Source organism: Perissodus microlepis, chromosome 14, assembly GCF_051167445.1.
Source record: "Perissodus microlepis isolate ML-2025 ecotype Zambia chromosome 14, ASM5116744v1, whole genome shotgun sequence".
In the NCBI taxonomy this organism is placed as follows: domain Eukaryota; kingdom Metazoa; phylum Chordata; class Actinopteri; order Cichliformes; family Cichlidae; genus Perissodus; species Perissodus microlepis.
The window spans coordinates 26,370,540-26,397,786 of NC_140474.1; the positions used below are offsets into that span (position 1 = coordinate 26,370,540).

General features: G+C 40.4%; 1 protein-coding gene across 1 annotated transcript in view; it reads right to left on the minus strand.

Annotated features, from left to right (window-relative positions):
* Window positions 1-26,813, minus strand: part of sphkap (SPHK1 interactor, AKAP domain containing) — a 118,108-nt gene extending 91,295 nt beyond the window's left edge. The window contains exon 1 of the mRNA XM_084949967.1: window positions 26,679-26,813. The gene's annotated coding sequence lies outside the window, so the exon portion shown is untranslated. The remainder of the gene's footprint in view (window positions 1-26,678) is intronic.
* Between the last annotated feature and the right edge of the window lie 434 nt (window positions 26,814-27,247).

The following is a 27,247-nucleotide window of genomic DNA, read 5'->3' on the forward strand; positions in this document are numbered from 1 at the left end:
AGTAATGTTGGTTATTTACTGTGGTGCATAATTCATGCTGTCTTCTTTCAAAGGCTGAAAGGTAGTTAAACTAAAGCTCTGTTTATGTCGACACAGGTTCAAGATGTATTTGTACTATAGTGTTTGGTACGTGTACAGTATATTCAAAATTTAAGAGGCAGTTTAGAGAATAGGCATATCCAGTTATCTCTCTTGGGAAGCCCTCTTTCAGTCTCTCTCCCTGCAGCGGTTATGTGATGCTAGAGTCTCATCAATAAGGTCATGTTGGAAAGGTGACCTTAATTGAAAATCTAAATTCCGCCACTCTCAGAAAATAGCACATTTGGCCCTTTAATGTTATTAGTTGCATTTGGCCTTTATGATTTATAGCAGATCTAATATGTTTAGATTTTTTCCTTCAATAGTTTTCTTGGAAAAGCTGAAAAAAGAAAAGAAAACAAGTCATTGCAAAAATAGACTTTCTCATTATAGTCTAATTATTATTATGATCACAAAATCTGGCATTACTATTACTTTTCCAATAATGAGCATACTTTTTATGTACTACCATACAGGTTTCATTACATTTGCAAGGTTACGTAATACAAAGCAAACTAAAGTATTCTTTGCCATAATGAGCTCAGTCACCCTGTTTTCTTTAAGAAACATCAATGGAAAGGTATTTTAATATATAATCCCACACTGCTTCAATAATGTTGAGGTATGGGCTCTGTGGAGGCCAATCCATGTCTGATAGTATTCCACTGTCTGTTTTTTTCTATCCATGTAAGCTTTTACTTCACTGGCTGTGTGTTTGGGATCTTTGTCGAGCTGAAAATTAAGCTGTTACCAATCAAATGCTTTCCAGATAATATGGGTCAAACTATAATGGTACCTTTCTGAGTTTATAATTCCATCAACTGTGATAAAATCCAGCCCAAAACCATGACAGAGCCTCCACAATATCTGACAGATGGCTGTGTACACTCACTGATGAGCCTCTCTTCTGAACTCCTCTGTTCTTACTGATGATAATTTGAACCAAAAACTTCACATTAAGGTTTATCGTTCACTGTTGCCCCTCATTTTCAGTCCAGTTCTTGTGTAATTTGGCATAATTTGTAGATGTAATTAGAGAAATGAGAACAAATTATGCGTTTTTGGGAACGGCTGCTAGTAACGACATGCCTAAAGTTACATAAAGATGTAACATCAATGTCTTGATGAACATAAAATTCAATTAGTCTGTAAATGGTCAGGTACAAGGACTGGACTGAAAAAGAGTGAAAAAAGAAGCCAAAGGAAAACTCTGGCTTTAATTTAAAAAAGTGCCTTCTTGGAAACAAAATATAAAGAAATGAAGGGTGAGTCTTTTGCACAGGACTGTATATTGCTCATTCTATTCCACGTCCTCTCAGCTGTCCTGTTCAGAGAAAATCCTGTCTTCAAACCACAGTGATGCACATTACATTTACTGGCTGTTCTTCGCTCCATCCATCTCCATCTTCACTACATAATACTGTAGCATGTTATTCCAGCTAAATTACACTCCATATACTGCAGAGGAAACTGCAGAGTGCTGATTGCTCCTACTGTACAAACAAAGTTAAGAAACAAGGCTGTCAGGCTTAAAAGCATCTCTACAGTGAAATGTGCAGTGCAAATAATGAAGCCTCTACATTCCCTATTGTGATGACAGTGACTCAGTTCGCGTCTCTCGTGCAACATGCGGAGCATGTCTCCAAGACGCGTGACACAAAGAGCGAAAAGAAAGATGTGAAACATTCCCTATTTCTGTATCATGGCTGACTCATCAATTGTGTGAGCTTTTAGCTGGGGAGCAAAAACTCTCAGTGAGCTCTCGAGTTGCTGCTCCACAAGGCGGACTGGGTTTTGTTCTATTATTTCTTGAAAAAGTGTGATCACGCTCATTCTCTGATCTGACAAACACTGTGTTTTTGTCTAACTTTAACAGTAACGCACACATACAAACACAAAGGCCGTGACAGTTTTAACAGCTGGAGATGGAAAAGTAAAATATAACTACATGCAATTTTGCGCCGATAAGAAGAGGAATCAAATCACCAACAGTTAAAAATGACTAAGTGCTATATAAGCGAGCCTGTATCATCAGCAATACTGCATATTTTTATGGCAATTTCTATGTCAGGGTGTACATTTACACACTCTTTATTTTCTAAATGCATCTTCAATTAAATGCCATTGCTGCCTGCATGAAATCGTCTGGTTGAATGATTTCTAGTCCACATTGTGCAAGGATTTTATCACACTTAAATATCAGAAAAATGAAAGTTTACAAAGTTAATGATTCGACTGCAAAACTGAATTTACTTTTTACATGGGAGACATTGCATTTGAAACACAGCTGGCAACCATTTCACTCAGCGTGGCAAAAGGACTAGAGAAAGGGTCAGGCAGGTGAAAATCAAGGCCAGGAACCAACAGAGTAAAATTCAATTTTAATGTTGTTGAGAAGGCAAAGGGACATTTCCTAAAGGTGGTTTAGAAAAAAATCTTTATTCCTGTTTTATTTTTTGTGTTCTACCTTTTGAGTCTAGGCCATATTGTTGTTCTGTTGTTTTTTTTTTAATTTGCTGTTATTATTATTATTACTGTAAGGAAATAGTTTGAAAATGCAGATGTTCAACATACTAATTTCCTTTAATGAAAAAATAAAGGACTTTGAGATGAATTTAAAAAAGGATGTTTGTGTAACACTTCAAAATGCTGAATTTGGTGTAACAACATATCTTTTAATAGAAAGACATACTGTACCATACATCTTCACCCACCAGCCACTTTATTCAGTGCACCTTGCAAATATCCAGCTGGATTGAGATCTGTGACTGTGGAGATCATTTGAGTGCAAGGAACTTTTTGTCAGTTTGTGACATGGTGAGTTTTCCTGCTCGAAGCAACCATCAGAAGATCGATTCGCTACTTTTATAAAGAGACTGAGACTTTATAAAGAAATTAAGGGTTGTGTGTGCACCTCCTAGAGTAGATGTGGAGTCCCAGTGACAGTAGTAGTGCAGCACTTTAGACTGACTAAAGTGTAACTGGTACAAGCTGGACCAGGCTAAAACTGGGTTAAATGTGCTTTTAATGTGAAAGGTTAGTGGACTGCACTTAGCTTTCTTTTCAGCTGCAGCTGCATTGTGGTAGTTGGCACTGTTGTCTCAGAAGATGAAGGTCCTGGATTTGAATCTGCTGGACAGCTGGGACCTTTCTGTGAGGAGTTTGTATGTTGTTTGCCTGTATCTGCCCAAGACATATTGTTGGGTTTATTGGTGATTATAATTGGTCTGAATGTGTAAATGGGAGAATGGTTGTGTCTCCCTCTGAGTCAGCCTGGAGATCTGTCCAAGGGCTACCCAGCCTCACACCCTATGACAGTAGGGATAAGCTCCAGCCTCTGTGACCCTGAATTGGATAACAGGAAGAAGATGGATGGTTGAATGGATGCTAAAAGGCCTGAGGAGACGGGACACCAGGCAGAGATTGATAGTCATGACCCTAACTTTCCTAAATGGATAGGGTTACAACAATATACCTGATTTTATTTGAGAAATGGGCTTCCCTCAGTGAATGTTTGAATGGCAGTTTGAAGACATGTGAACATACAGGCACATACACTAACATGTGCACACACAATGCTACATTACTCTCCATTTAAGGCAACATACAGTTTGTTGATCATAAGTAATGGCGGCCGGCAACGGTGACAAAACAAGCTGAAAGATGAGTGGAAGTCCAACAAGGAAATCTGAAGAATGTGGAAACCATAGCAGATGTTGGGATGTTAGGACTGTGACCTTTGTGTAAAAAGACTGAGAGTCCTATTAGGAGAACTGAATGTCTATGAAACAAAAACTACATTTTAGTGAAAATACACGGTTGTACTTCGACACACTCTCCACCACATACAGTGTGCGGATTCACACAAGATTCACATGCACACCTAAGTTCCCAGTAAGAACTCTTCCACTTGCAATGCGATGTGCAATTTTTGCAACACCCTGCATTGTTCTTTAGCATTCAAGCCTCACTCCTCTCTCCCGGAAGTCTTTCCGGTTTCTCCATACTTATTTCTTTTACTTTTTTTGATAACCAAAAAGTTTAGATTATGTTGAAACTGTCTTTGTTTATGCAGTCCTGATTTTAATTTAATCTCATGATCCTCCGAGCGTCATTTTGAGGACACGTCAGTGTTGTTGCAGAGCATGGATTGCTGTAATTACTGCAGTTTGTTTGAGCATGCACATGAAACCTCTCTTCATCTGCGTGGGAAAAGACGGGCTCAAAATAACTTCAGAGCTAATTTTTACTTTATTCCTTTCCCCCCCAAAATGGCATGATCTCCGCACCTGCAAGTAGGTGAGAGCTTTGAATGACCTCTTTTTTCGAAATAAATAAAAAAAATAACATAAAAAACTTTGATCTGCTGCTTTTGATTTGAGCATCATTAACTGTTAACAGCGTGAGCTATTAATAGTGTTTGTCTCTGGGTTGTGTTAAAAGGAGAATGGATATAGGGATTGGGCAGCATGAGTAGAAGATTCACATACCAGCTGCATTCATCATTAAACAGTCTATTCCCGAGAATCTGGGTGAAATCACACACATGGGCTGTGAAATAAGCAATCTGCAGGGGATCTCTGGAGGCCTCACACTTACAAAGAGGCTCCCTTTTAAGGATGGGCTCATCCGTTTTGGACAAGACGCCAGGACTGGATGTTGATAACTCGTTTTATGTATTGGCTTCCATATACAATTACCACTTGGTTTCACTTCACTTAGCCTCACTATATGGATTTGCTGTTGAAGCAGTGGGGAAAGATAAGGAGACTGGCTTGCTGCTATTACTGAAACACAAAGCTTTCGCTCTTTTCTACATTGATTAAGCAGCAAGTTTTTTTTGTTTAAACTATGTCATCACAATGCTGTGCCACAGAATATGTATACTATAGGGCAAAAATTCAGATCCAACCACCAGCAAAGATCTGGGTAATCTGCTGTGGGCTCCCTGTAGTGGGTGTGCCTACAGAAAACACTCATTGCCCCCCTAATGGGTTAACCCACTGTCGTTTTACCCCTCAGGGCCCATGTTGTGGTTTTCTGTGCGAAATCTATAGCAGATTTGCCCACAGAAAACCCATACATGGACTCCAAAGGGCAAAACTGCTGTGTTTGCACAACCACTTTGGGCCTGTGTGGGATATGTGTGAATTTAATCAACACATACAGCCCCACAGTCCACCTACGTCTACCCACTGTGGGTTTGCTATCACATTGTTTATGATAAGTAAAAGTAAGGCAGGTAAAATCTGCCAAATCAACTTTAGTCACCCCTTGTAAATAAGGAAGCAGCCCCCTCCCCCTCCCCACACCAATTGGTGGCCAGTAATATACCATGGGACACATGGGTATTCGAGTTTGTGGACAGGGCCTCCCGTGTTTTACAGACGGCTGCAGACACGCACTGTTGTACCGGTGACCAAGAGTTTGTGTTTGTTAAATAGTTTATTAGTCTCAGTGCTGGTGATTTCCTGTTTTCCTTTCGTAACCTTTCATCCATCTGTTCCCGTGTCATCCGTACTTGTCTCCCTATGTCCCCTGTCTAGTCTTCTCGTCTTCTTTTAAGTTAACCGTGGTACCTCCTTCAGTCACGCCTCGCCTTTTTTGTTCCCCTTTGTGTTTCCACAGTCCATATCTTTATGTGTTTGCCTTTCTCTCTGTGTCACGTTTGTATGGCTCAGTCTGTCTCAGTGTTAGTTTCCTGTGTTATTTTGATAGTCCCTCATCCCAGGTGTGCTATGTTCAGCTTAACTTCTCTTCTCTCCTTTGATTAGTGTCTGCTGTGCTGCCACCCGTTTCCTGTTCCCTAAATGCCTGCATGCATTTATATATTGTCTTAGTATCCCTTTTGTCATGTCGCCCATCATGCTGTGTGTTTCTCTCATGTCATATTCTCCATGATTAGCAATTCCATTTCAAGTTCCAGTGCTCTCAGGCTGTGATTTGATTTAATTCTGCATCTGAGTCCTGCATTTGGGTCCACAGCTCTGACTGCCTACACAGTCATAGGACAGCTGAAGGGGTAAAAAGTGACATTCACTGGTGGCATGATATTCACCAGACCAGTAACAAAACAGCCCTGTTAGCTAATTGTTTGAAAACAGAAATTCATCCTAGCATGGAGGGAGACACAGGTATAGGATGGATATTGAGGATGTATTATACATTTGGCATCTATAGCCTCATCAAACCCACAATAGATAATCATCTTGGTATATTCAAGACAATCTGCAGGGAGAGAGGACCATTACTTCTCTATTGGAAAGAGCAAGCAAAGTATGAGGGGTGGGGGGCCGGAGTTTAATCTCCTTTTTAAGCCTGGTGAGTCACACTAAGAGGAGCAGTTGTTGTTTTCTTTATTCCCGAGTGAAATGCAGAATCCACTGGGAGCAAGAAAAGCCCATACTGACCTTTTGTTAAAAAGGCATGTCTTTTGGTTTGCCTTTCCCTCCGGAGCACTCATGCAGGCGAGGCAGAACCATATCCCCCACCTCAAGCCACCCCTCCTTGTAAGAAAAAAAAACACAAGGTGGACGATAAAGAAATTGAATTTCTTTTCCTGGCTGACTGTTGTGACAGGTGGTAATTTTTCCTGTACAGACTCATACTGAAGGGAAAATATAAAAGCTAAAAGCTGCGATTACAGAAGTTTCCATATAAATGCATATTAAAATGTAGCTCACTAATTGCCAAATTAGAGTGCCAAAAAACATCTCAAGTTAAAAGGGAACAAAGGACAATTCATAGACCATTTAAATTAAGTCTCCCATTTGTCGTTCTCAAGTGACTGAACAATGTCCTATCACAGAGCAACGATTACGTATCATCCATCAAGTGTTGTGGCCAAGCAAAGCAGACAGATTGCAAAAGGATGTAATTACCAATTCTCATTCCTATTTAACACTTCATTTGTCACTTCTTGTTGTGTAAGTGCCAGAAAACCTGTGTAGTGCAACATGCTGTAAAACTGCACAAACATAAAGGTTTCGATGAGTTTGCTTTTGATGGCTTAACAAGAGCTAGTTTTTTCTCTTGACCTGTGCTACAAACAAAGTGGCTCATCTGCTGCACAAGTGATATATTACTTTGTTTAATCACCATATCTATTTAATTAAATAATATCGATTGCACTCGCTTTCTTTTCTTTGGCACTCCTTTGCTACCATCTGAGCTGGCAAAGCCCTCTTTAAACTGTATAAAGCACAACACACAGTATAGAGACGTCTCACTAATAGTGTTGCTGCTCTTAAGCCATGTATCCTTTGCATTAGCAGGATTGTTTTGATTTAAGTCACACTTACACGAGGGCTGAGAAGGGCGTAGCTATAGGGGTTGTCACTATACCAGTATTTCAAACTTGATACTGATATGCAGGAACATACTCTATATCATTTTCAATACCAGAGGGGGAAAAGACAAAATTAAGAAAACCTTTTTCCCCCTTATTTTTCTGCTTTCTGGTTTCCTGTATACTTTTCTCAACTGCAACCAGGGATTTTGACACACTTTGTCTTGCTTCAAAGACACAAAGAATTGTGTTATGTCTGTCTATAAATGAGCAGGATTGATATCATTTGTTGTCTAGATCTAAAATTAAGGTTAGCTTTTTGTTATTAGCCACAGCTGCTACCGTTATGATAACAGAAGGCTAATGCGGGTAATTGCTAATAGCTAAACTAATGTTCACCATTGTGCTGACAAGGTTAACATTTATGATAATTGTTTAATATTTCAATGTTATTAAAACAGGAGCTTTAATGACCTTATGCAAATTTTCATGAAGACTGATTCACCAGGTTTACAGTGCTGCTGTTTATATGTATAGCTGCTAGTAGTGGAGAGGAGAGGCTGTGTGCTGTAGAGCAGTGTGAAGTTGTGCGTCAGCTGAAGGAGGTGAAGACGGCGCTTGGTATCAGTATTCCTGCAAATGAGTATCTAATGCAGTAGTTTTTAGTATCAATTAGTACCAGAGTATCAGGGTTTTTTGACATATACTGCCCACAGTAACGAACAGGAAAGATAAAAAAACGAGTACTACTTTGTTTTCAGACGCTACACATATAAAGGCTAATTTAGATCATGGAGCCCTGCTCTAAAAGCTGACATAGATACAATACTGTATTGAAGCTGGATTTAAAAAATAAGTGCTTGAAGTTAAAGTTTTAAAAACAAGTTTAGCACCATCTTTCTGCCAGTGCGGACCATTACGTCATGTGGTTGGTTGGTAAGTTGTGGCTAATAGACCCACATTAGCTTATGTTAGCTAACGAGTGACAGAATCGATAACTCAGAGGAAAATAACGATATTATAACTAAGAGTCACTTTAAGGAGATCACATCTGGCCCTGGCTGCAACAATGAGTAAGAAACTGAGGATATACTGTCCATAAATCATGAAAAAATTATGAAAAAAATAAACTGTAACTTAATCCAGTATGGACACTTTAATACTTTCATATCTGGGCTGTTAATAGGAAGACATGACCGGTAGCATTCTGACTTTACAATAACACATCACATGTCATTTGACAACAGGAGCAGGTGCTTTTAAAATGGGATATGCTTTTGGCCAGGACTGGACTCCATTGTCCATCCCTCAGTTAGGTTGTGGTGCCAGCGGCGGATTATCACCGTTGACAGACCAAAACTATACCTGCACAACAGAAGTGGAGACTTCAAATCGAAGTCTTTGACTGGCTAGCCGTTTTCCTCTAAATTTATGCAAAGCTAAACTCTAACGTGCTTGTTTAGTTTATGCTAAGCTAACCAGGCTAAATATACAGAAATGAAAAATTAGAACAAGCATTTTTCTTTTCTTTTTTTTTGACACAGCATCTACTGAAATGAAATCCAGATTAATCCTCACAGACAGCTCATTCTGAGGTTTGCCACGAGACAATCTGTCTCAGCTGCTCCTCAAAGGAAAACCACAAACTTAATTTCATTTCATCAGTCTACATCAGCAACAGCATTCAATAACTGTGTGAGTGGCATGTCTGATTAGTGAAAATGCAACAAGTGGAGCCAACGCTGTAAAGCACTTGTTCCTAGCTCCTTCGACTGGAGCCAGAGGCAAGGCAATCTCCTCCATCGCAGGGAAAGATTGAGCCATGGCTTTCAGAGATTGAGAACACACTACAGAGGGAATCATGTATTCATGAAATTTTATATATCGGTGTCGTTGTGTCATTTCTGCCTTTTAACTGGTGGCCAGTCGAAAAAGGTTGTTTTTTTTTTGTCCTCCACCCCTCAATCACACAGCGTTTCCTCTCTCCAAATGCAATTTAGACGGAGCTGTGGTTGGAGGGCATTAGAAATGAACTCCTCAGAGGCCTTGCTTAGGAAATGAAATTGCCTCGACTATGGCCTTTTGTCACGTAGCACCACAGTGCATATTAATGATAGGTGGCAAGTGGTGTGGCACCGTGCTACAGAATTCACACGGCAACAAAAGTCTAATCAGCCTTTCTACACATTCACTGTCATTGTTTGTTGTGTTCTCCATCTCTTCCCTGATTGTTTTCTTATTAGCTCTTTATTGACGTTTACTGTAAGGCCCTTGTACAAAGCCAGTGGATATTCTAGGATCTGCTTGAGTCTGTAACCCTTTTGTATATTCCCCATTCTGTCATATCCAAGTCTACAGTATCCTTGGCCTCCATTGGTATTTGCTCCTAAAAGTTTAAGATTAGCCTATCTCTGTGTCCCAGCTTCACTAATAGTTGGTTCCCACGTCATCGCTACCAGTGACAGAACTTTATTGGCATTATACGCCTTCTCTTTCTGGTATTTTTTTATGCCCTGCGTACACGTTTAGTCATTACCTCCTTAATGACTTTTTAACTTAGGCTTGCTGAGAAAATAATGACCAAAAAGCTACAAGCTATTTACAAAATTGAATGAAAAATCAGTGCCATATATCACTGGTGGCAAACTGTAATTCATAAAGAAAAAACGTGGGGAGACAAAAAAAACTAAATCCTCCACTTGCTTCGGAGGATGTGGTTGTTAATTCACTACCAACATGGTTTGAATCAGTCAGGTTTCCAACAACAATCAACGCAAGTAACAGCGCTGGGGTTTTTGCTCATATTGCACCACGTCACAACTGAGCACACCAGCAACTAAAGCAATTTGTCAGCAGTGGATGTACACTGCGGGAAGCTAATGCAAACCAAGCTAGCTGATGTGTAATATTAAATAACATACATGAGTTCACAAATAGTGAAAGAAAATTATCTTTGTAGATTCCAAACAAAATGATTTCTGCAGACTTTCCAGGAGGGGAGTGCCTCTCTGAATGTGCCAGTATTGTGCATGCTGGCGCAGGAAACATCATTAATATACATCTAATTACTTCCATTTAATGAATGATATGTAGGTCGCCGTTTAAAATTAAATGTCATAAAATCGAAAATCACACTGATTGATTTCCGAGCCAGGAGTGCAAAACTCCAAAATGTTCCATTTACCATGTGACTTAATAGAAAACAGTAACAAACAGCTAATCTACATATTTACATGTTGCATGTTTTTCATTAAATTGAATGGATTTCTGTCAATTGTTTGTTTATTAGTTAACTGTTCGTTTCCACTCACCTGCCACTTCATTAGGTACACCTATTCAACTGTTTGTATTTGAGAAACTGCTGGGATTTCTTCTCACAATCATCACCAGTGTTTGCAGAGAATGCTCCAAAAAGGAGAATATATCCAGTGATAACCTGTGGACCCAAATGCAGGACTCCATGCCTTGTTGTTGCAATAGGAGAATGTTCAGACTGCCTTTAACTGGTAGGAAGGAAACAGACACTTAAATAACCCCTCATTACAAACAAGATATGTAGAAGTGCATCTACGAATGCTTAACAGGTTGAACCTTTAAAGAGAAGCGCTACAGCAGTAGAAGACCAAACTGGGTGTCTCTCCTGTCAGGAAACTACTGTTAGTGTTGACGTGGGCTCACTAAAACTGGACAACAGAAGACTAGGAAAATGTTGCCTGGTCTGACAAATCTAAATATCTTCTGCATCATTGGGCTGGTAGGGTCAGAACTGGTGTGAACAACATAAAAGCATGGATCCATCCTGCCTTGTATCAATGCTTCAGGCTTCAGGTGGTGGTGTAATGGTGTGGGGGATATTTTATTGGCACAACTTTTCCCTCTTTAGTGCTCAAAGTAGGAATGTTTCCAGCACTTCTTAATTCTTCATCTATGCCATGAAGAATTAAGGCAGTTCTGAATTCAAAAGGGTGTTCAACGAAGAGCTACATATTATTAAGGTGTACCCAGTAAAGTCCTTCATAAATATATATCTTTAGAAATGAGAAAAACCTGCAAGCTATTCAGGCAGGGATCTAGCCACCCCGTGTCATACACGTGACTCACTCTCATCACGTCATATACCAAACATCTTGAGTCTACGTTAAGCACAGTTTCCTGTCTTTTTGTCTGATATGCCAGTATTACTCCTGTCACGTATCACTAGCTGCTGTTTGAACTCCTACATAACTTCAGAGTCCAGGCTGCGGGGGGAAGTTCACTCATCACCCCAACTTCTTTAAATGCATCATATTTGTGGAGAATGATGAGCTCGGAGCCTTGATGCCAAACTTAACTGTATTCTGCTGCTGTAGCAAACCAATCATTTAAAACATGAATTGTCTGACTGAACTTGATTTCAGTGTACAGAACAAAGCCAAGCTATAGTGAGGTTTTTCACCAGTTTTCATCAAATGACAATATAAAGCTCTTAAATGTCAATACTGATACTGGATACAACAAAAGAAAGAAAAATATGTCTTTCAAAAGCTCAGTCAAAGGGTCTAAAATATAATTTGTTCAAGATTTTTTTATAGAGCTAATTATTGATGAAAGAATAAGAAAATAATGTAATGCAGGCTGAAACAAATCTTCACTGTGAGCCAGGTTCCTGGCTACAGGTTGCATGGATGGAAGGACAGATGAATTTTTATTATCTCACAGTGCAGTCTGTCTCTACTTTGCTCTGCTACATTACACAGAGACAAAACTGAGAAGAAGAAGAAAAACAGCGACGGGAGAAAAATAAAAGATAAATGACTGTGACCCTCAGTGTGAAATATGAAAAGTATATCATTTCTGCCTCTTTCACCTGCTCTGTGCAGGGAAATGCTGCAGAGAATGAAACTCATCCACAAACCATACTTCCCTCATTCCAGTTCTCTCGAGTCTTGAGAAAGAAATGAGAAGAATACTATATAAGTACATCTCCTTTAACGCTTTTAGGGATGTTTTTTCTTATATTAAATTTATGATCACACAGATCCCCATGAGAACCACGGAAAAACTGAGAGCACACATTCAGACTAATGCTGCATTCTGATCCATATTCTTTCAAGAGTCAACTTTTCTTAACCCTGGAGAACCCATGGGGTCGGATCTGACCCCATGGGTTCTCCAGGGTTAAACTAAATACGCTTCCTTCTTTTAGTTTCTTCTAGCCTCCTCTTCTGTTTTGCTGTCAGGTTTGGTGAGTCCTTATTTTCTGTGCCTAATTTTGTCTCATTACCCCACATCCCTGAAATCAAGGCAGTTTTATATTGCTTTTGTCTTTTTGCTTTTAGATCCATTTCCTGGAAAACAAAAATACCTTGATCGCAAAACGGATCCATCAGACTCCACAGACAACCACAGATTATGAGTTGGAGGGTATCATAACAATTATTATGGTGGGCTGAGTTCTCAGTGGAATATGTGGAAGGTTTTCTGACCAACACTCACAGATTTGCCTCCCTACGCTGTTTAGTTATTGCCCGGCTTCAGGATTGTGTTAATGCCACACCACCTCCTTTCACCCGCCCAGGTCTCTCCACTGTCCGAGGCACCATTCCCACCACTCCATACCACAGCAGCCATGTTCTTCTGTCTTGCCTTTCAGCCTCATCATTGCTGTATTGTCAATGTTGCCAGATCCAAAGCTCAAGTACCAGAGTCCTCTTGTGTTTCGCGGCTGCTTTGACAGCTACTACATCTAGATGAAGGTAAAAGTGTCCCTTTGGACTATATTTTACTAGCGCTACTATTTGTTTTATTGTTTATCTATGATGCTGAAAGAAAGGTGAGTGTTCCTTGGTAGATGCTATAGTGGTGTTAACATACTGATGCTGAAAAATGAAAATCAAATACAAACACATGCAGACAGGAGTGGATGATGTGTGCATTATTTGCTTGTGTAATGTGTCCCAGAGTGTTAACACTGCCAGGTTGTGAAGTGCAGAGGAAGAAGACAATCATCTGACAAAACAATAGCTGGAGATTCACATTTAGCAGCAGTCTTAGTCTTTAGCTGAGGACACATGGTGGGTTTCATGTTGGAGCAACAGCTCGTCACAATGCTGTGTCCAGTTTCCTTTGCTTTCCTGGGATCACAGTGTTGTGCGCTTTGACTTTTAGGCCCTGAACTTTGTCAGTTCCATAAACTCACAATGACAAATAATTTTCTGGATGTCAGAAGCTGAGTGCGCAGCAGCCAGGAATGAATGGAACAAGAATGCTGGAGAGTCAGTGCCAATGGTTGTTATTGAAGATCATAAGTGTCCTTTTCAGGTTGTGTGTGTGTGTTGGAAAAATCAAACATAAAGAAACAAATTTTAAATGTATTTATTGGAATAAATAAATCATATTTTTTTTACACTAAATAAACTGTCAAATCATAAACAAAGTGATCAGCACATACAGGTATTATAAACAACATTACATATTAGTTAAGGTTCTGTCACTGCCTTCTTGAAGTTTAGGAGCGCCTTAAAGATTGAGATGGCTGATTAGATTAACACTTAACCGAAGGCAAACGTGACAGGTGTAAAGCTGTGTCAGTAAGAATTAGATATGATTTTCTACAGCAGTGGTCTCTGCGGTTTAAGGAAGGAAAGGAAAAGGGACCTCAAGGTGATCACTTGAGTGCTTTTGAGAGTCCAGTGCTAACACAGAATAAAGTGAGAGTAGCTGAGAGCCGTGACATGAAACACCTCAACCAACTACAATATGGTTTCAGTGCCGGGGCCATGACCTTTCCTAATGCAGTGTATGAAAGTAGCCCTCATGAGTTGGCAGGCCAAGATTAAAAATCCAATTTTGTACAAAAGAAAATGTGTAAGGCAAACAGGTAACGACGGTATGTGTGAGGGAGGGAGGGAGAGAGGGAGACAGTAGTAGAATAAGAGAATAAAAGAATAAAGTGTTTAATTTATCACCAAGTGAGAAAAAAGCCCATTCATCTATAATCCATTAATCTGGAACACTTGTGAGAGCCCGATTCGAGTCTCTTTCTCACTGACTTATGACAAACTGAGCAAATCACTGGGAGCAGAAAAGAGAAGCACCGAACAGGCGGCTCAGCCCACACTGTAAAAAGTACGGCCCTGCTCTCTGCTCACACATGCAGAGGTGCATTTGCTCTTGGTGCCAAGAACATGCAAAATTGCACTTCTTTTCCAGGATCAAGTGGACGACACCAAGCAGCTCTGATTTCAGACTGTTTTTAAAGAAATTAATGTCAATGTTTGTTTGCCAAAATAGATACGGTTAAATTTGCCTGATAGTAGCATTTTTAGCACTGTAACAAGCGAGGCGGTGTTTAAAAAAAATTAAGTCTCAGTAGGAAGAATGTAAGTTTTTCTTGGACAATTTCTCATAGAGACATATGAGTTTGGAGGGTGCTAACTGTGATAAATTAGAAAACACTTTGGAGGCAATTACAAAAAAAATGAACAATGGTGACAAACAGCTACACAGTTACTGAAAATACTCAGCGCAAATCTATTTTATTCATGCAAAGGATGCTGAGAAGCTCTTTGAATATTGTCACACTTCTACAGTACAATGGGTATTTTGTATCACCTTTTAGGCACAGTCTTTCCTACATGGGCTATACCCCATAGTATGGGAGAATAGCAAGAAAGTTTTCAAAGTGAGCTTTAAATTTCCATCACTTTTATCAGTGCTGGCTGCTCAATGTAATAGAAAACAATAGAAAGATTCAGGGAGAAGGTAATCGGCTGCTGCATGATGAGCCAAGGGATCCAGGGGCTCCTTGACTAGCTAAGATAAGGCCGACTCATCCCACAACACCCACTGCCAGAGTTCAGGCTCATGGATTTTTCCACACTGAAGGGCACTGCCAACTCACTGAGTTATCAAAAATTCCTTTCAGTAGAAAACTATACACACACCCCTAAACACAGAAAGACAAACAGAAGGCGGACAATAAGAAGGCTTTACGTGAGACAAAACCACCGCAAGTCTTAAATGACTGATTTTGTCTTCAGTCACTTGGAGTAAAGAACACTAAAAACACATTGCTGAGCACATTCATATTTAATGTCTCTCTTGAGTTGTGGGTTCACTTAATGGCCTGATCATTTGATATCTTCTCTCACTACCAGCTATCACAGCCAGACATGGCTAAGCTGCAAATTTAAATGAGGTCTCTATGGTTTATACAAGAGTTTCACGTGTTTTTGTATACTGCCTTTGCCATAGTTTGTGGTAAACAATATGTAGGCTTGGATCCATCGTGCAGAGACTGGTGGCCATGGTGGACCCCTTTGTATTAACTGAGCATCATTTAAGCACCAAAGTCTATCTGAGTATTGTTGCTGTCCCTGTTCATCCCGTTATGATTACAGCGTACTGGTCTCTGATGGCTGCTTCTAGTAAGATAATGTGCCATGTCACAAACTTCAATTCATCTAAAGCTGGTTTCTTGAATTAGACAATGAGTTCACTGTGCTCATGTACATTTGGGAATGGGAAATTCAGGAATGCTCCCAGCACTGTTGTATCTATGTTGCAAAATATTAAGGCACTTCTAAAATGTAAAACTGGCTCCTACCAGGCAGAATTGACTGGCTCTGAGGATTTTAATTCAGTCACCTGTGAAATTTTTGAATGATCGTAACAACACAATCCCTCCCACCTTTCTGGCATCATTTAGGGCAGGGATGTCGAACTCCAGGCCTCGAGGGCCAGTGTCCTGCAGGTTTTAGATCTCACCCTGGGTCAACACACCTGAATCAAGTGCACAGTTCATTACCAGGCCTCTGGAGAACTTCAAGACATGTTGAGGAGGTAATTTAGCCATTTAAATCAGCTGTGTTGGATCAAGGAAACATCTAAAACCTGCAGGACACCGGCCCTCGAGGCCTGGAGTTCGACACCTGTGATTTAGGGGACATGTGACTTTCTGAAAACAGCAACTCAACATTTCCACGTCCAGCTCCTCTATAGAGAGCAGCTGCTCATACAGAACAGGCCAACAGCAAATGGAATCAATTAAAGGAATTATGTGGCGAGCTGAAAATGTTTTAAACAGCGAAGAAGAAAATCTCTTCAGAGTGACAGCCACAAACTGCCAACCTGATCTCTCTCTCTCTAACAGGATTACGACAGACAGCTCTCTTCCTCCACCTGATCTCTGCTCCTGCATGCATCTCTCTGCTGCTTCCTCTGACACTTTCAGACTTCATTTCTCCTTCTTATTCACCGCTTTTATTGCCCTCTCCCCCCAACATCCTCTTTCCTTTTCCCCTCCCCTCTACCCCATCGCAATTTCTGCTACTTTCTATCCCTCCATCCTTTTCTCCCCCTCTCTCTGACACACTTTCAAACTTGTCAACATGCTTTCTGTCACCTCCTGAGACCTGATATAAAGTCAGAGGGGAACAAAGTGACAGGAGCGATGACCCACGTGAATCACCACTGCTTATGCACGAGCACAAACAGCAGCTATATACTGACTACATTTCTAAGATGTACTGTGTTGTCGGACCTTTTCAAAATCTGCATTTCCAGTAATTCTGAAAATACAGATTCGTCCTTGACTTACACAACATAAGCATTCAGTGCATCACTAACAGATGAGAAAGTCCTGTGAATACTGCCCACAGCTTTTATGCACTTTTAGACTTTCCAGTCACTACTGGTACATCCTTTGAACTTCAAAGGAGTCATATGAATTTGCAATGATAATGTAGTTGTATCAAAATTATTAGTAATCCTTGATATCAGGCAAATGGACAAAAGCAGGCTTCCTATGTGACTGAACTGATTTATCAGTGTCAAATGATAACTGTTCCTAAGGCTTCAGTTCCACAGGCCTAGAGCCCATTTTCATATTCATATTCATATAAACAATTTTTATACAATTATACAAGCTTTTATGCTCACTATGAACAGTTTTACTGTTACAAGAGGCTTTAAGTATGCGTCATTGTCTTAGACTATCATCCTGGCATGAAAGCTCCCCCATTAAACAGCTGTCTCTAACTGCTAGCATTACCCTGATCTTTAAAAATATCCAAAATCAGTTTTTGTCCAGGTGTGAAATCCTAATGCAAATGAAGAGAGCATTTTATCCTTCATCTGCAGCTAATACAAAAGCATTATGGGCTAGTAATGAGCTAGTTAGCATGCCAAGCTAAATAGCTAAAACTATCTTACACATACAGTTTAATCATTACACTCCAGTATGCCCACCAAAAGATGCCACCCTTCAAAGAAAGAACCCTGGTCTGTAGATCCCTGGGCGCACTGCCTTGTGATGAAATTCAAACCCTGATGCCAGTGTAGCACATGATTTTCAAAATTAAAAACAATCTAGCACATAACAGCAGGGTGCAAGATGCTAGCAGGCAGGGCATACATGGAACATCATAACTAAGTGGCCGGCATACTATACAGAAACATCTGTGCCGAATACGGCCTGGAAGTCGCAAAAATGGTAAATGGCCTGTATTTGTATAGCGCTTTTCTAGTCCCTAAGGACCCCAAAGCGCTTTACACAACCTGTCATCCACCCATTCACACACTGGTGATGGTAAGCTACATTGTAGCCACAGCCACCCTGGGGCGCACTGACAGAGGCGAGGCTGCTGACCTCTGACCACCACCAGTAGGCAACGGGTGAAGTGTCTTGCCCAAGGACACAACGATCGAGACTGTGCAAGCCGGGGCTCGAACCGGCAACCTTCCGATTACAAGGCGAACTCCCAACTCTTGAGCCACGATGGCTAACCAACTGGACATAGTGGTGGTAGACAAACAGAAGAAGACAGCTGTAGTGATAGATGTAGCGGTTCCAAATGACAGCAACATCATGGAAGAAGGAACACAAGAAGCTTGAGAAGTACCAAGGGCTCAGAGAAGATGTGGAGGATGAAGGTAACAGTGGTCCCAGTGGTAATCGGAGCACTAGGTGCAATGACCCGAGCTTGAAGGATAGACTGCCTGCAGGGGCGAGCGGGGAATTTTATATATATTTCCTGCTATGATTCACAATAAAAGTGTAAATGACAGGGCCTATTGTTAATATGCCATTACCAGTAAAGGATATTTGAAATAATTTCCTAATGAAATATTCATACATCATTTAATTAAGACTTGATTTAACTAAACGTGCCCTGGACACAGGAGATCTGACAGGATGTATCTCACACATCCAGCTTCCATGTCGTACTGTGTAGATCTGAACACAATTAGCGCTCATCTCTCATTAACATGCCCAGGCTGGTATTTTGTTTATTCCTGCCTGTTAAGTCAGCTACACCCTGGAGAATGTCAGCTGTCTAACTAATGCTTATACTGGAAGATCCTCAATCCTGCCTTGACAGCATCCTGCACAGTCCCCTCTGTACACTGACCCTCCAGGAGGTTGAAATATTCACACACTGAAAATCCACAGCAGCTACAAACATGGATGGCTTTGTAGCAAACCATTTCACCTTTGAATGCACCCTGTTCTTTTCCTCATACTTTCCCAGGATACTGCATTCACCTTCAGATGATCCACTGGGTTAAGTTCCAAATCCAAAGGAAAAATAACTGCAGTGAGGTTAAGAGCAACTTCAAGACGGAGGAAAGTTTTCAAGTTTTAGGTTTTGTTTTACTGATGCTGGTGGGTTTTATCATCCATTTCAGCAGATTCTCTCATCAGGGACTCTTCGTGACTCTTCCACTCAATAACTGGATATAACAAGGAGATGCTGGAATCAATCGAAAACGTTATTTTAAAAAAAACAGAAAAATTGATTCGCTGTCAGATATTGTTCTGAAACATATGTGGAGTGTGTGGGTGTTCATCTCGTGGTAGTAAAAGTCCCTTCAGGCATAAATTTTTTAGTATTTGGTATGTTGTTTATCTCAGCTGCTTTGGCATTTTTCTATCACTGAACACAAACAGATAATAACAGATGGAAGGGGCACAGTAAAGTTGCAGAGTAAAGTCGATTTACTCACAATTAGCCCGAGGGAATCAGATGATGAAATTATGGTGCCCTCCTGAATCAGAGTGGGGTTGTTTGGTAATTTAATGAACTCCTTTAGATGTCACCCCCCAACGCTGCGTATAAATAATTCTTCATTGAATTCATCAATGGCCGCCTAAAAGTAATTATCAGAGATTATTTTCGCATAGGGCTTAATTCTGTCTGATAAGCTAGTGGCTGGAATAAGGTTGGATCCAGGAAAGGTGATCCAACTGTTTCTGGAGGGTAAAGCTTAAGTTCACTCCAAACAATGACTCTTTGAAAAGGAAAGCATGAAAGAAGGAAGAACCTCTTCCAAAAAATGAAGTCCTCCCCAGTTTGTCCTCACCAATAAAACTGCTCACATTGTTTCATTCGCAGCGTGAGGACAGGCAGGAAATGATCAGAGCTGTGGCTTTTGTTCTCGTTCCGTCCATAAATAAACACTTCTGAACCGAGACTCATTCGAGTTCACCGACAGTGATACTTTCTGCCAGGACTTTGAATAATTTAATAGCCTGCATTCCTCTCCTGACCAGACGTGTTTGTGAGGGAGAGAAAGGAACGGATACAAGTAACCAGAAGGAGGAATCAAAGGAGAGCATCAGCGAGTGATACAAAAACAGTGAGACAAAGTGGGACAGAGATAAAGAGTCCTCTGTTGTTGTGCTCGGTTTTCATTATCCTTCATTGTCGAGAACAATATGAGAGTGCTGCAGCGGGGAGCAGAAATTGGCCGGAGAGGGTGGACTGGTGATGCGTTTGCCACTGTTTCCTAAGTATTATTAACTCATTGTTTCACAGATCTGCAAGGGACATTATATTACCCTGCACAGTAGCACAATGTTGGTCTACTCAGTAATTTCCCAACCCTATAACTGGGTGTTCATTAAGCTACTTGCACATTAGTCCTTCCTGTGAAGACTACAAAAACAACTCATCTCCGAAAGGAAGAAAAGGGAGAGCAGTCAGATAGCGAAGCAGGGATCTGTGAAACACTGGGAACAATTAAGTAGATTACACATTTTCCTCCATTGCTGTTCCAGATCAATCAAATGTGCTGTGGTTGGATCATTTATTAGTCATCAGTATATAACATCAGCCACCCTGTTAACTGCTCTGTTTCTATCTGGCCGTATGTGATGCAGCGTGCCAAAAGCTGGCCAGCAATGCAGACTGAGAATTTCTGCACACAAACAACAGCAATGATGCAATCAAGAAGTGGAAGAACTTTTTAGTGTTTCCAGTATTTGTTATCCCAACTTCCCTGTCTGCAAACATCTCAAAACTATATCTGTAGAATGTTTTTCTTCATCAGTTTCAGACGCCAAAACTGCAAATAAACAAGGCAACACTTTGCTTCAAATTCTCGTCCAGAAAACCTCTCGGCAATGACGGGAAACGCCCGAATCAACAGCTGCTCGGGCCAGTCAGCCATTGAAATTTGCTCCCCCAGTGATGCTGGAGACTTCTCGTCTTTAGCATGCGGACATGGATTGTGATCACTTGATGTTTTCCTTTTCATCAGAGGTTTAGTCATTTATGATATCCCACAACTTGATCCATTTGCAGATTTACTAAACTACAATCAGTCAAATAAAAAACACAACAAATTAAATCTGCTATTTGCAAATTTTGAAATTTGAAAAATAGTAAATAGAAAAAAAATGTATTGAATTAATTAACTGAATTATTGCAACTATAAGACGAGTCTTGCAGTATCTGCTGCACCTGAGTGCTGGAGCGGTTAGTGCAGATCCATTTGCATATTAGACCCACACATACTAGCAAAAACAAAGATGGAGAATTCAGTCGAACCATCTAAACCACTTAGCTGTCTTAGGGTTGCAGCTGGGCTCGAGCCAATCCCAGCTGTCATAGGGTGAAAGGTGGAGCACAATCTGGATAGGTTGCCAGTATTAGAATTATGAGTCATGGAGAGAGATTTCATGGAAATGAAAAAGCCTTCAAAATATTTGCTTTTGATGATCACTGATGAGTTTTTCTTGGGGTTCAGTCAGTGAGTAAAGGTCTTTTTTTCTCCCCCTCAAATCAGATCAGTTTTGCCTTTCAGTGGAAATAAGCAGTCCATTCTCTCTTCAGCTTTTTGGCAGCCAGAGATGAAGAAACAGACAGAGACAGTGTGACAGCGCAAACTGTAGATTTATAGATGTGCCGTGACAGTGACAGCTTCACCGACAGACACATTAACTTGCTCGAGCCCCGAGGGAAAGCTCCTCATGTTGTCTGAAAAACAGCCCGCATTCGACACCACAGGGTAGCACTTTAACAATACAGCAACACGTACTCAGCTGAACTTATTGCAATGGTTACTTTATAGATTTGAGATCAATAAAAATTTCTATAATTCATGTACGATCTTTGTGAAAGCCTGTGTCCTAAAAAAAAAAAAGAATTCCAAAGCAAATGGAGGAGTAACTTTTCAAACCGATATGATCATTATGTGGGTAGATTTTATTTAATTTTTTTACATGAGTGTGTTTATGTGTGACTGTGCACATTTAAGAGTCAGTTTGAGCCGGGATATTCCTCTGCCGTGTCAGATTTCAAGTGCGTTTGTGTTTCTGTGTTTGTCTGCTCACTCAAGTTTTGCTATAGCAGCACTGAGGCAGCAAATTAAGCAGCTCCCGCTTGGGTAAAGATCACAGGGACAATATTGGCAATCTGAAGTGAACAAGTGGCACCTTTGGCCTTTCGAAGTCACAATTAAAGAAAACTCTTTCCCACTTTATTTTGCCGTGGCTTTGATGTGTTATGGGGAGCAGAGGCCGTTGATTAAAGGTCACAATTATTTCCTTCTTTTTCCTTGGAATTTCTTTTCCTTTCCTTCCATATTTATATTATGTACAAAACTCTTCAGCGACCCCTCATTTCTATTTTGCTTCCAAGAAGCCGACAATACAGTAATTCTCCAGGCTTTCTGGAGGCTTTTCTTTGGACACTGGGTGCTTTTCATAGATTTTCAGTCCAGTCCTAGTACCTCCATTTTGGAAGTTATCTCCTCCTACTTGGGGACCTATCTTGACATAAATACCATATTTTTCGGACTATAAGGTGCACTGGATTATAAGCCGCACTGTTAATGTATGGGTCTGTTTTCATACATAAAGCACACCAGATCATAAGGTTCATAAAGAAACAAAACAGTCAGATAAGTCAAACTTTACTCAACTCATTCTTCTTGCTTCCTCCACTTCCGTACCATTGATTCATTAATGTTGAATTCTCTCGCAGGTGCTCTATTCCCGTGTTGTTGCAGTATATTAATGACTAACCTCATATTGTGGATGGATTATCTCAGTTGTTCTGACTGAAGTTTGGTCCCTTTACAGCATCCTGCCAAGCGATTGGATTTATCCTTAACCATCAGGAACCCTCACGTTAACTTTTATCGAGTGGAAAAAAGTTCGCGTTCATCCTTCAACTTCACTGTGTTTATGTTATGCTAACATAGCTGTGTCGCTAGCGCTCACGTAGCACATCATTATATACCAGCTAGTCCAACTTCAGTAATCCTACAAAAGTCACTGCTGTTAGGTTTCTGTCTTCATTTATGTTGGAAGTGATAGCAGACCTGTACGTTTTAATTTGTTCAGAAATCTCTCAGTCAGAACATGCTATATCATGTTTAGGTGGAAACTAGCGAGCTAACGTCCTGCTAACTTCTAACTCTGTTAAATTTAATACATTCTGTTTTCATGGATGCCTGGATGTTAAACTTAATTGTTACACCTGGTAAAGCAGCAACGCTGATCATTTTATTAAAGATGGAAGAATTTAGACAGTTTTTAACTCTCAGTGTTGCCGCAGTGCTCGGTTTTGACTTTGGGACCTGAAGCTAAGCTTGGACCCAGATTACTCCGCGAGGCTCCTGACTACGGTAGTGTAGTGTAATGCTCCGACAATCCATCAACCGGTGCGGCTTCGTAGCTTACCAAAGTCGTACTAAAATATTTTTGGACAGATTTTTGAGCGGCGTTTACCACATAAAATCGGTTCGAGGTCAGTAAGCACAACCAGAATTCATACATAAGCCGCACCGGATTATAAGGTGCGCTGTCGATTGTTGAGAAAATTAAAGGATTTTAAGTGCGCCTTATAGTGCAGAAAATACGGTTGTCCCTAAGGCACTATGAGTGCCAACATCTATTTGGCATATAAAATACTTTATACAAATCACACAATCATTGGACAGTTCAATTTATCAGCAAAAGAAGGCTTACAGAACAAAGGGGTTTGCTAGTTGATGGAATTACAAACAAAGATATGAACACCGGTCCAAATTATGAACATCAGATTTTCAGCCACCAAACAATAATATCTGGAAAGTATCTGATTGGGAACAGCTTCATTTTTCAGCACAACACTGGAAATGCAGTAAAAGCATACCTGGATAGAAAACCATACGATGGAACACCATCAGTCATGGATTGGCCTCCCCAGAGCCCAGACCTCAACATTATTGAAGTGTGGGATCATGTTGTCAGAGAACAGAACAAAAGGCAGAAACATCCAAAGAGATTTGAATGTCCTTCAAGAAGCCTGGAGAACTATTGCTGAAGACTACTTAAAGAAATTACAAGAAAGCTGCCTGAGAGAATTAACGCTGTGCTGAAGAACAAAGATTGTCATACCAAATATTGACTTTCAAGCTCATTAGAATTGTACAAACTCTGTTTATGCCTTACATATTTCAATAAATCACTCCACCAGTTTCTCTTTTCCATAGAAATGTATAAAGAAATGAAGTCGTGGCTCAAGACTTTTGCACATTACTATAATTCATCACTTCCACCCATTGTTTCCCCAACAAGAACAGTAAAAATCTTCAGATTTTTAAAATACTGCAAAATGTTGTAACCTTTAAAGTCATTGTCTTGCAGCTTGTTTTGAAATAGACTTGTTCTTTGAAGCTACATTCACTGGACCATATATACTGATGCCAGAGATGAAAGAGAGCAGCTTCTTTGACTAAAAAAAGCCCCCCAGAAGATCTTTTTTTCCACAACTCATAAAATATTTTCGTAAGTAAAAAGGGAAATAGAAGAGACCGTATCTGCAGTTCTACCTTTGAAGCTGCAGGAAGCCAGCTAAACCGCCTTACACTAATCCAGGTAGATCCTTCATAATACCTCTTTGTGCTAAACAGTTACCACAGTCATCAGCCATACAAACACTCAATCCAGCCTCCTTACAGGTCACACATGTATGCTGTGAAGGTCCCTGAAAAGAGCAAAGAGCATAATCCATCCTGTGTTCAAAAGATTGCAGTGCTTACTGTTTGTCTGGCATATGATACTTACATTTATTAAACATGAAATCTTTGCAGTTTCTAACAATGTTTGAATTACAATGTGGTTCATAATGTAAGCTCAATATTTCTTTATTACCACAAACTAATTTTCTTCTGAGACTAAATGTGGAAAAGTTTCAAAAACTGCTTCTAATTTTCTATTATATATGTTGCTTGAAATTGGGGCACATTTATTATGTAATCAAATTTTTGACACTCATAGCCTGCAGGAAGCTGCGAAGGGCACCACAACATGTCATGTGACAAAAATCAAATGTGAAAGATGGAAAAAAAGAAAACGTTCCCCAAAGTCTGCACTTGGCCTCAATCTGCTTGTTTCCTTGTGTAAATCCAAGCAGACTCTAACACTGCAAACAGTGCGATGTCTGCGAAAACATTCCCTACAGCCTGCCACTTGGGCTCAAACACAGAAAGTAAAAGCTAATGACCAACAATCTGCACTGTAACCAGTATCCCAGTGAAAACTTTAGGCTTGTTACCGCAAAGAGAAAAGGGTCTGTTCTGTAAAAAAATAATATAAGCATGTAATTGTGAGCTAAAGAGACGGGCATTTCAGTCTTTAATGTGCCAAATCAAACGTCTTCTTTAAAAAATGTATATACTTCCTGTGCAGTCAGTAGAAGCACTAATCCATCTTTTGATTTCTGCCACACAAGTTGCAACATGCGCACATTTATCACAGCGACATGAGGTGAGAAGGAGAGTGAATCTTCAGCATGAGTGACTGCTCGCCTGCACAGCAAGCTCAGAGTCAGCATGTACTTAACTTGGCACTCTGCTCTGCATAACACCGTCCCTACTGTTAACACTGGGGAGGCGGTCACATTGGGTGCAATCACCTGGACAGGCTCCGGAAGCAGGAACGCGCTTTTATCATTTTTTTCAGACACACAATCTAGTTTCAAAAGTGCATCACAAAACAAATGACAGACTACACTGTTGTGTAGGAATCATAAAGGTTACTTGTGGAGATGTCACCAGACAGATTCGACACCAAGATACTTGTTTTTATTTGGTCCATAGCATAGCTAATGAGGTGGCCATTCTTCAGACAAACAACAACAAGAAGAGCAAAAAGGTTGGGAAGAAGAAGATGAGGAAGAGGAAAAGCCACAAGATGAAGAATAAGAACATGAAAAAAGAACAAGAAGAAAACGATGAGAAATACAAGAACAATAATAAGAGGAAAAACTACAGGTGGAAGACGGCGATTAGTGCAGGTGCTGTGAAAACGCTGCTTTGACTCACTAAGGCCGTGTCTGCTTTGGAAGTATCCTGCATATCGAATCAAATTGGGTATCAAGAATCACGTAACTCCACTGGTACCAACTACTACATTTCTGGTATTGTGACAGGGATTCAGTACACTGACAATAACCTTGTCACAAAGCCTTAAGACCAAAAAGTGTGTAGCTGTCAAAAACATGTAAGGCCTGCACTGTAACAGTGACTTTACTACTTTATGTAAAACTGACAGCTAATGGCAAAACACACAGCAGAGCCGAATAAATGTAAATATGAATACGAATGCCATGAGGGTATTAAAAAGCCAAGAGCCCAAAATACAAATAACTGCTGAGTCAGTGAGATACACAGTAGCAGGTTAAGTGTGCAGTGTTAAACCTCTGTTGTGTTTCGCATGCTGCACACTGAGCAATGCATGTGACCGTCTACAACCATGAGGTTCAGTGTAACGCATGCTAGTCTACACAGGGATGTGAATAAAAACCAAGCTGAATGTAACCATGTTTGCCTGAATGTTTCCAATTTAACCGGCGAGGCACAGGGAGTCACTACTGCAAGGAAAAAACAAATGATTGCTGCATTGTTCACAAAGCTTTGATATATACACAAACAAAACACACACAAAAATACAAGCAGGCGCATACACCCACAGCACAGCCGCACAAATGCTGGAATCCTCAGTGGAGGAACATCAAACAACAACAGGTACTGTTAGAATATGACCAAATGCACTCACCACACTCATGAGGGTCGATCAGATCTCCTTTGTACAGAGAGGTTAGACTGCTCTCTCGCTCGCTCTCCCTTCCTTTGTGTTACATTTAAAAAAAAAAAAAAAAAGGTCCCCATGCTCATGCTGAGTGTATCGCTACAACCTCTTGTTGAGGCTCAGGTAGAGGGTATTTCGTTAGTGTAGCATGTTTGTGTGTATGTGAGCTCAAGTGCGTCTTAGTGTGCCTAATCCCTGCTGAGTAGAGTGGGTGCTAGGCAGCAAATGCTCACTGGAGAGTTGGAAGCACAAAACAGGGGTTCAAATGAGATTATATGTGTCGATGGCCTGTTTTCTTATGGTTTTGTCGAGGGTCCTTGTAAACTGCACAGTCTGGCATTGTGAAACTATTAAGTTGCAGTGATACAGATTAAGCCACAGTGGTAGTCTACAGTGTCATCACCACATCATCTGCATGCGAGTGCTCACTTATTAATAATCATACTATTACACTTTTTCAAGCTGCAACTGCATGCCCACTCATGTCCACATGTATTGATCACTTCACTCTCTCCTGTGACTGAACAGTGTGGGAG